Below are 10407 nucleotides of genomic sequence, written 5' to 3' on the forward strand. Positions count from 1 at the left end.
CGTGACAGTTCAAATTTCATCACCCATAGGAGAATCCACACAGGACAGAAACCCTATCAGTGTGGTGAGTGTGGAAAATGCTTCAATCTGAGCTCAAGCCTTATAACTGACCAGAGAACTCACACAGGAGAAAAGCCCTATCAATGTGAAGAGTGTGGAAAAAGCTTCAACAACAGTTCTCATTTTAGTGCACATCGGAGGATACATACTGGAGAGAGGCCGCATGTGTGTTCTCAATGTGGAAAGAGTTTCAGTAAGAGTTCTGACTTACGTGTGCATCACAGGACACACACAGGAGAGAAACCCTATGGGTGTCATGACTGCAACAAGTGTTTTAGTAAAAGCTCTGCCCTTAACAAACACCGAGAAATCCACACACGAGAAAAGCTTCTGACACAGTCAGCACCCAAGTAAGGATACAAACAGGTACAAAACCCTCAGAAAGTATATTGTTTGGGAAGTCTTCCAATAGTGAAATCCACCTTCTATTCTTTGTCCAACTAGCTTGGCAGATACTCTCTAGGATTTATGCCACTATTCCTTATGTTTGTCAAATTCCCAAGGCTTCCATTTTAGGAATCAAAATATTTCAGTCCCTGTAATGTTTGAGAAGATGGCTAACAGGTCTTTCTTGTCAGCACCTATGCTGTTTCTTTAACAGGCAGGATATCATGGTAGAGCCTACGAATTTGATACATGCATCTTTTACACATCCTGTCATTCAGCTGCAGTTGGAATGTTAAAGCCCATCTTGGCAGCATTTCAGGGAAAAGCTATGAGACTGTCTTCATTGGGTGGGTCTAGCTTTCCTTTACACAGTAGTGGAAAAGCCTGGGCTCAGAATGACATATCTGTCAGGTGTACTCTTCATTTACCTTAAAGGAGAATTTACTGTTTCTCTTAATTTCTCTCCTATCCTCGTCTCATCAAGAGCCAAGTGAAACAATATGAATTTTGTATAAATATTAAAATGTGAACCCTAGATTGCTGCATTTCTTCCAAGTCCTAGAAGGACTGGAATAGAATACTAATACATTTACAGCATCTACTTTGATCTTCCTTGAATCCCATCAACTGAATTTATTCTGCCCCTTGTGGTCCAGAAGCCCAAAGAGGAAGCTAGCTAGTTGTGAAGGAGAAAGTAGTTACAGTTGTTAACAGGGAATCATCTAAATCCACACAGTCCAACACCTAGTACAGTATTACACACTCCATCAGTACTAAACCAACAGGCGGTGAGCAGAAGCCACTGTCACATTCCCATGTACTGGGAAAACAGTCTGCTTCATGCCAACAACTGTTTAATGGCAGGGAAGGCAGATCTTTGGTCAGGGGAGCTGCCAGTTACACACACACACACACACACACACACACTCTCAATTGTGTACAATTAAAAGCAGCTTTTCAAACAGGTGAAATCACCCAATCTTTATACTCAGATAGTACTGACTGGTCCATATACTCACAGTAATAATGACAAGTCCTGTACAACACATTAGAATCCATCCTCATCAGTCTAAAACAACTGACACACACACATATAGCTGTGACAGTTTTAAAGAAATTAGAAGCTAAGTAGTACCTCTGTGCTTATAAATGCGAAGGTCCAATGCATTAGAATTTGCTTTAATGAAATTTAGAGGTATTCTTTTATTCAGGAAGGCTGAATGAAGCAGAAAGTGTTCACAGCAGGGGAAGTTTCTGAGTAATCTAGGACAGGATGAACTTTCTAAAACTGGTTACCAAGCTAGGTGCTGGATGGATGAGGAATAGTAAGATGGGAGCGTGATAGGCAGCAGAGACAAAGGAAGGCTGGCTAAAGTTTAGAACAGTTTGAAGTTTGAGGAAGAGTATAATATGAATTATGCAGTGGAAGAAAAAAAACCATTTTATCTAAAATTAGAAATGTCAGAAATGACCACAAGGTGGTATACCTATCATCACAGGTGTGGTGCTATACTTACTAGCAAACAGAGAGTGGCTAACACTAAAGGAGAAACAGCAGTTTAGGGAGTCTAGCCTTCATGGGTGGCAAAGACCCATGAGCAAATGGGAAGGTCAGAAGAAAGATGAACACAGCAGATGGCTATGGCTTAGGAGAAAAGCAAAGTAGCTGTTTCATATTTAATCAGAATTCTGTGGCTAGAGTGAAATCTATGCCAACATTAGGGAGACAGAATATTCTGTAATTCATAATTTACTGTGTTAGATCAATTAGGGTTCTGCTACTAAGGGAAAAAAAAATCTAACATTAAGAATTATGGGAATATGGGCCCAGCGCAGTAGCCTAGCAGCTGAAGTCTTCACCTTGTACGTGCCAGGATCCCATATGGGCAATGGTTCTAATCCCAGCAGCCCTGCTTCCCATCCAGCTCCCTGCTGCTGACTTGAAAAAACAGTCGAGGACAGCCCAAAGCCTTGGAACCCTGCAACAGTGTGGGAGACCCAGAGGAGGTGCAATTCCAGCAACTGCGGCCACTTGGGGAGTGAATCAGTGGACGGAGGATCTTTCTCTGTATATCTGACTTTCCAATGAAAAAAAAAAATCTTAAAAAAAAAGAATGATGGGAAGATGGTATCAGTTTCACTGCATAAACAGGAAGGATCAGGAAACACCAATCTAAAGCATTAACTCAGGATCCAAGATGGTTTAGGAAGCATGTTATAATGTCACAAAAATAAATTATTAGCGTCTTTGGTAGGGTAATGTACAGTCATGTGTATAAAAGCATTAGTTGGGCCATCAACAGATACGAATTGTGGCTCCAGATGCCCTGTGGGTCAACCTGCTCCATGTCCCTCTGTGTAAAGCAGAATACCGTTTACACTTAATCTGCCTCTCAGGGATACCATGTTAATAAAAATTACCTCTATAACATACCTGGTGTTTGTTTAGGTGTTTCTATGCTTAAACGCAAATCATGATCAAGCTGTTGGTAAATCTTAACTTTTCTTGGCTCCCTGTCTGGAGTTACTAGAAGTATGCCTATCTGAATATTTATGTTCCAGGTAGAGGAACAAAGGAGATTATTGTTTTAAAAAAATTAGAATAAAAATCATTCCTTAGTATCAGTATCCATAACCACAATCCATTGCAACCCCATGATAAATGGGCATGGAGAATGTGTCTTATTTTAAAAGACTCAGGCAGAACACCCCTGCAACAGGAATACAGCGAGAAGAAACTCCTTACCAGGTAAAGACCCACTTAGGTGCAAGCTAACAAACAATTAAATACCACCCAATCTGCCATTACTGAGGAAGAACCAAGAAATAACAGCCTTCAAGCATTCTAAAAAGAAACAAGCTGCTATTGTGGTATTAACAGGTTAACTGTCACTTGCAATGCCAAGCATGCCTTAGGGGTGCGGGTTCAAGTCCCAGCTGCTCCACTTCTCATCCAGGTCTCTTCTGTGCCTGGGAAACTAGCAGAAGATGGCCTACGTGGGCCCCTGCACATTCACGGGAGACGCGGAAGTTCTAGGATCCTGACTTCAGCCTGGCTGTAGTGGCCATTTAGGGAGTAAACAAGTGGATGGAAGGCCTATTTCTCCCTCTCTTGCTTATTCTGCCTTTAAATAAATAATTTAAAAATATAAAAGTAGGGGCTCAGCACAATAGTTGTAGTGGTTAAAGTCCTCGCTTTGAACATGGCTTTATGCAATATGGGCACCGGTTCTAATCTCAGTGGCCCCACTTTCCATCCAGCTTCCTGCTTGTGGCCTGGAAAAGCAGTCAAGGATGACCCAAAGCTTTGGGACCCTACACCTGCGGGGGGGACCCAGAAGAGCTCCTGGCTCCTGGCTTCAGATTGGCTCAGCTCCAGTCATTGTGGCCACTTGGGGAGTGAACCAGCAAATGGAAGATCTTCCTCTCTGTCTCTCCTCCTCTCTGTATATCTACTTTTCCAGTAAAAAGAAAAATAAATAAATCTTTAAAGAGCGTTGTTGGGAAAAGACAGGGTGACATGTACAACAAAGCAGCAACCCAGCTTTAGCAAAGACCAGATAGTCACGTCTGCTCTCATGTTGTTTCTGAGTGCGATTATTGCATTTTTATTTTCTCCACACATTCTTTTTTTTTTTTAAGATTTATTCATTTTCATTACAGCCAGATATACACAGAGGAGGAGAGAGAGAGAGAAAGACCCTCCGTCCTATGATTCACTCCCCAAGTGAACCCCAACGGGCCAATGCGAAGCCGGGAACCCGGAACCTCCTCCGGGTCTCCCACGCGGGTGCAGCGCCCCAATGCATTGGGCCGTCCTCGACCGCCCTCCCAGGCCACAAACAGGGAGCCGGACGGGAAGCAGAGCCGCCGGGACCAGAACCGGCGCCCACATGGGATCCCGGGGCTCCCAAGGCGAGGACTTCAGCTGCTAGGCCACGCCGCCGGGCCCCACACATTCTTTTATTGCTTGTTTTCTATGGCTAGTGCCACAGAACGTAATATATATTCTCTATGTTGCTGCCGTTTTTCACTTGGATGCTTGAAGACTCAAGGCTGAATCTTGTCAATTTCATTTAAAGGCTTACTTATTTTTAAATAAAGTCAAAGTCAGAGAGAGAGAGACCAAGAGAGAGATCTTCTTTCTGCTATTTCACTCCCCAAATGGTCACAACAGCCAGAGGTGGGCTGGTCTGAAACCAGGAACCAGGACCTTCCTCCATGACTCCCATGTAGGTGCAGCGTCCCAAGGCCCTAAGCCATCCTCCACTGTTTTCCAGGCCACAAACAGGGAGCTGGATAGGAAGTAGAGCAGCCAGGACCTGAACTGGCACCCATATGGGATGTTGGCGCTGCAGACAGAAGATCAACTCACCATGCCAGCATGCCAGCTTCAGCACTGGTTTCTGTGGTAAGCAGTTGGGGAAAAGAGGGATGAAGAGTGTGAATCCAGGTTAGTTCACTTCCCACTATTCAATTAGAAATGAAAAATATACCCCCACAAAAAAATATTCTGTTGACATAAATATCTCATAAAGTTGTACGATTATAGGGTACTGGGGAGGCTGGGCGTGGCCCCTCCCATTGTATCCTCCCTTCCCCCAGATACAGACAGAAGAAAAAAAAAAAGTGTGTAAACAATGGTCTTGTCCACTTTCCCCTGATTCTTGACTCTTCCCACCCTGATCAATGAGGTAAGCATCATCAAAAATAATAATTTTTAAAAAGTTGTAGGTTTTGGGCCCGGCGGCGTGGTCTAGCGGCTAAAGTCCTCGCCTTGAAAGCCCCGGGATCCCATATGGGCGCCGGTTCTAATCCCGGCAGCTCCACTTCCCATCCAGCTCCCTGCTTGTGGCCTGGGAAAGCAGTTGAGGACAGCCCAATGCATTGGGACACTGCACCCGCGTGGGAGACCTGGAAGAGGTTCCTGGTTCCCTGCTTCGGATCGGCGCGCATCGGCCTGTTGCGGCTCACTTGGGGAGTGAATCATCGGACGGAAGATCTTCCTCTCTGTCTCTCCTCCTCTGTGTATATCTGGCTGTAATAAAAAATGAATAAATCAAAAAATAAAAAAAGTTGTAGGTTTTTAAATTCCTCCATTCCTAATATACACACTGTAAGGCTCTTTTAGAAACAAAAATTTGGGGGCCCAGTATGGTAGCCTAGCAGCACAAGTCCTTGCCTTGCACACACCGGGATCCCAAATGGGCACTGGTTCTAATCCTGGCGGCCCTGCTTTCCATCCAGCACCCTGCTTGTGGCCTGGGAAAACAGTTCAGGACTGCCCAAAGCCTTGGGACCCTGCACCCACGTGGGAAATCTGGAAGAGGCTCAGGGCTCCAGGCTTCGACTCAGCTCAGCTCCGGTCATTGTGGCTGTTTGGGGCGTGAATGGACAGAAGATCTTCCTGTCTCTCTCTGTATATCCAACTTTCCAATAAAAATAAAATAAATCGGGCCCGGCGGCGTGGCCTAGCGGCTAAAGTCCTCGCCTTGAACGCCCCGGGATCCCATATGGGCGCCGGTTCTAATCCCGGCAGCTCCACTTCCCATCCAGCTCCCTGCTTGTGGCCTGGGAAAGCAGTTGAGGACGGCCCAATGCATTGGGACCCTGCACCCGCGTGTGAGACCTGGAAGAGGTTCCTGGTTCCCGGCATCGGATCGGTGCGCACCAGCCCGTTGCGGCTCACTTGGGGAGTGAATCATCGGATGGAAGATCTTCCTCTCTGTCTCTCCTCCTTTCTGTATATCTGACTGTAATAAAATAAATAAAATCTTTAAAATAAAATAAAATAAAATAAATCTTTAGAAAAAAAAAGAAATAAAACTTTGGGACAACTGAAAGAGTAGAAACCCAAAGTATGTTAGAGCTCAAGAAGGGTCTGGCCAATGCAGCATCACAACAGTCAAAATATAAAAGTAGCAGGAACATTGGAAAAAACAATAAAATAGAGAAATGAAATCTACATTCTCGGGGATTCACTTCAACCTATACAAATCAAAAGGATAAAATATCATTTTAAAACTTTCAATAAAGTTTTAAAGTTCTACTCCTCAAACTCAGAATCCAATTGATGTCTTCCCTAAACACAGCAGAGAAAAGTATATTATGTCATTTTATATGGTGAGGTCTATATTCCAATACCCCATGCTGAAGGACACCAAACACCTGAATATTTCTTAGGCTTCACAAATCCCCATTTTCCCCAAATTGGCATTTGATAGTTCTTAACAGATAAACAAAGAAGCAAGCATTTAAGAGATTGGGGCCAAGTTCTAGTGAGGGTCTTGATGTGGAGCTCTTGTAGGCAAATGATAAACCATAAGCTAAATATGTCCTTATCAGGGCCGGGGCTGGCATTTGATGCAGTAGACTAAGCTGCTGCCTGTTACGGTGACATCCCATATGAGTGCTGGTTCGAGTGCCAGCTGCTCCATTTTCAAGTCAACTCCCTGCTATTGTGCCTGGGAAGGCAGTCAAAGATGGCCTAAGTATTTGTGTCCCTACCAGCCTTGCGGGAGACCTGTCTGGAGTTCCTAGTTCCTATTTTTGACTTGGCCAAGCCCCAGTTAGTTGTGGCTATCTGGGCAGCAAACCAATGAATGGAAGATCTTTGTCTCTCTCTGTTGCCTTTCAAACAAGTACAATAGACCTTTTGAAAAAATGTTTTTAGCAACATGGCAGAAGCAGCAGCTACAGTGGAGATCAGGTGAGCTGGAGAAGCAGCTAAGAAGATAATAGGATGTATGTCAAGGGTAAACTGGTGTTATCAGTAGGAACTGAATGTTTTTCAAAACAAATCACTAAAGGAATCATGTAAATAAAGTTTCAGAAGGCCTGTTTGAATCTCCATATAGTTTGTTTATACCTTACTAACTTGCCATGATTTCAAACTTAGAGAAAAAGTTCCAAAAAACTCCAGTATATATAATTTTGCCAAATTATTTATATTTTACCCATTTGCTTTTGATTCTTTCTGTATAAACATACACATATCTACATCCATATATTTCCTTAAAGTCACTCAGAAGAACTCAGAGACACAGTACCCTTTACCCCTAAAACACTTCACATTGCGTATTTCATAAAAATGAGGACAGAAGGCAGGGAGCAAGGGACAGAGGGAAGTATGATTGTCTTCTTGGAACTGTACTATGGAATATAAAAAACTGTTCTCTTTTACATTAATGAAAATGTAGGTAAAAAGCTACATCATTGCTAAAAGAAATTAAGGAAAGCCTAATTGAAAGAAATATATATTAATGTACTGAAAAATGAAAAAAAAAAAAGGACTTCAGCACTTTCTCTGAAAACCACAGAATAATTATCAACATTAGGACATTTAAAATTAATATGCTATTAATATACTCTTTATTCAGTTTTTAAAAGATTATCCAACTAATGTTCCTTATAATCTTTAATATCCAATTCAGTGTCATGTTTTTAAGGTTTTGTTTCTTTATTTGAAAGGTAGAATAACAGAGGAGTAGAGAGATGTTTTACTCCATCAGTCTTTCCCTATAGAGTCATCTCCCAGTATTCATGGAGAAATGATTCCAGAACCTTCCACAGATACCTCAAGTCCATGTACATCCTTTCACGTACTTCAAATCATCTAAGGAGTGGGGTAAGTGAAAGTTTTTACACATGTAGTACAGGCACAAATGTTTTTTCAGAATATTTTCAGTCTGCAGTTAACTGAATGCAAGATACATAACTCAGATACAGAACCATTAGATTCAAAGGACAGTATATTAGCTCACAGGCTACTGGAAGAAAAACTGTTGTGCTTGATTCCATATGTTATTATTATACTAAGTCAGTTTCTTCTTTTGATGAATTAAAAATTGCTTACTATCTTGGAGCTACCAGCACTGTGGTATAGCACATGAAGCTGCCATCAGAGTGCCAGCATCCCATTTGGGCACCAGTTTGTTCTGTGGATACTCTGCTTCCAATCAAGCTCCCTGCAAATAGCCTGGGAAAAGCAGCAAAAGGCCCAGGTGCTTAAGCCCCCGCAACGCATGGGAGATGTATAAAGCTTTTGGCCCCTGGCTTTGGCCTGGCCATTGCAGCCATCGGGGAAGTAAACCATCAGATGAAAGATGTCTCTCTGTAACCCTTTCAAATAAACATTTTTTTAAGTGTTATATTTTAATGTTAAAATTGCTCCCAGAGTGCTGTGGGAACCTCTTCAAATTGGTTCTTATATTTTTTGTACTCCCACATTTTCTGATGCAGTAAGGTATTTCACACTCGATTTTTCTACCCTAGTGTATCACCTTTTCTTCAATTGATTTTTGAATACGGATTTTATCCTGTAACTTTGCTACTTCACTTTTTAGTTCTTATAGCTGTTTGTAGATCTCTTTGGATTTTCTAAGTAAATAATGACGTTACCTGCAAATAAATATGGTATTTCCTCCTTTCTATTCCTTCTACTTTTACTTTTTTTTTTCATCTTATTACATTGGCTAGGACCTCTAGTTAAGCATCAAAAAGAATTGCTTAGAGCAGCTATCCTTTACTTGTTAACTAAATGACCACAAAAGCCAGGTCTGGGCCAAGCCAAAACCAGGTGCCAGGAGCTACTTCACATCTCCCATGTTGGTAGCAGGGGCCCAAAGACTTGGACCATCTTCTGCTGCTTTCCCAAGCCATAAGCAGGGAGCTGAACCGAAGTAGAGTAGCAAAGACACCAACCAGCACACATGGAATTCTGGTGCTGCAGGCTGCAGTTTGACTCACTGTGCCAAAGCACTGGCCCCCTCACCATTCAATTTGTTATTACAGGGCATGCATTTTGGTTCAGTAAGTTTAGCCATCGCTTGGGATTCCTGCACCCCAAGTCAGAGTGCTAACTGAAGTCCCGGCTCCACTGCTTCTGATTCAGCTTCCTGCTAATGTTCCAGGAAAGCAGCTGATGACAGCTCAAGGACTTGAGTCCTTGCTTCTGGTGGGGAGATCCAGATGGAGTTGCTGACTCTTAGTTTTGGCTTGCCCTGACCATTGCTCTTGTGGCCATTCAAGGAATGAAGCAGCAGATGGAAGATTTCTGTTCTCTTTCAAATAAAGAAAAATCTTTGTTGTAGCTTCACGAATAGTCTTATTGGTCAATCCACAATTTGAATTCTGGAACCTCAAGCAGGAAAACCTATGACCTCCTCACTCTCCATTCCTACTTAAAGCTGGCATGAGTGAGCTAGTGCTGAGGTGTTGCAGGTAGAGCCGCTGCCTGTGGTGCCATATGGGTGCCATTTCAAATCCCAGCTGCTCCATTTCTAATCCAGTTTCCTGTTTCCCTGAGAAAGTGGTAGAGAATGGCTCAAGTGCTTGGGCCCCTGCACCCAAGAGACTAGGGAGAAGATCCTGGCTCCTGTCTGGCCTAGCTCTGGCTGTTGTAACCATGTGGGGTGTAAACTATTAGATAGAAGATCTCTGCTTCTCCCTCCTCCTCTCTCTATAACTCTGCCTTTCAAGTAAACAAACAACTCTTCAAAAAGCTAGCATGATTTTCATGACTTTTATACTGTTAAAAGAATATCATAATAAAACTAATACCTTAGAATACTTATTTTACTAGCTTTTGTACGTATATTAAAAAGTAAACTATAAAATTGTTTTATATTGAGCCCGGCGCAATGGCTTAGTGGCTAAATCCTTGTCTTGCATGCACTGGGATCCAATATGGACACCAGTTCATGTCCTGGCTGCTCCATTTCCCATTCAGCTCCCTGCTTATGGCCTGGGAAAGCAGTAGAGGACAACCCAAAGCCTTGGGAAACCCAGAAGGAGCTCCTGGCTCCTGGCTTTGGATTTGCTCACCTCTGGCCATTGTAGCCATCTGGGGAGTGAACCAGTGGATGGAAGAGCTTTCTGTCTCTCCTTGTCTCTGTAAAATCTGGTTTGCCTTTCCAATAAAATAAATAAATGTTTTAAAAACTTGTTTAGAACATTTTT

Source organism: Ochotona princeps, chromosome 6 (genome assembly GCF_030435755.1).
Source record: "Ochotona princeps isolate mOchPri1 chromosome 6, mOchPri1.hap1, whole genome shotgun sequence".
Classification (NCBI taxonomy): domain Eukaryota; kingdom Metazoa; phylum Chordata; class Mammalia; order Lagomorpha; family Ochotonidae; genus Ochotona; species Ochotona princeps.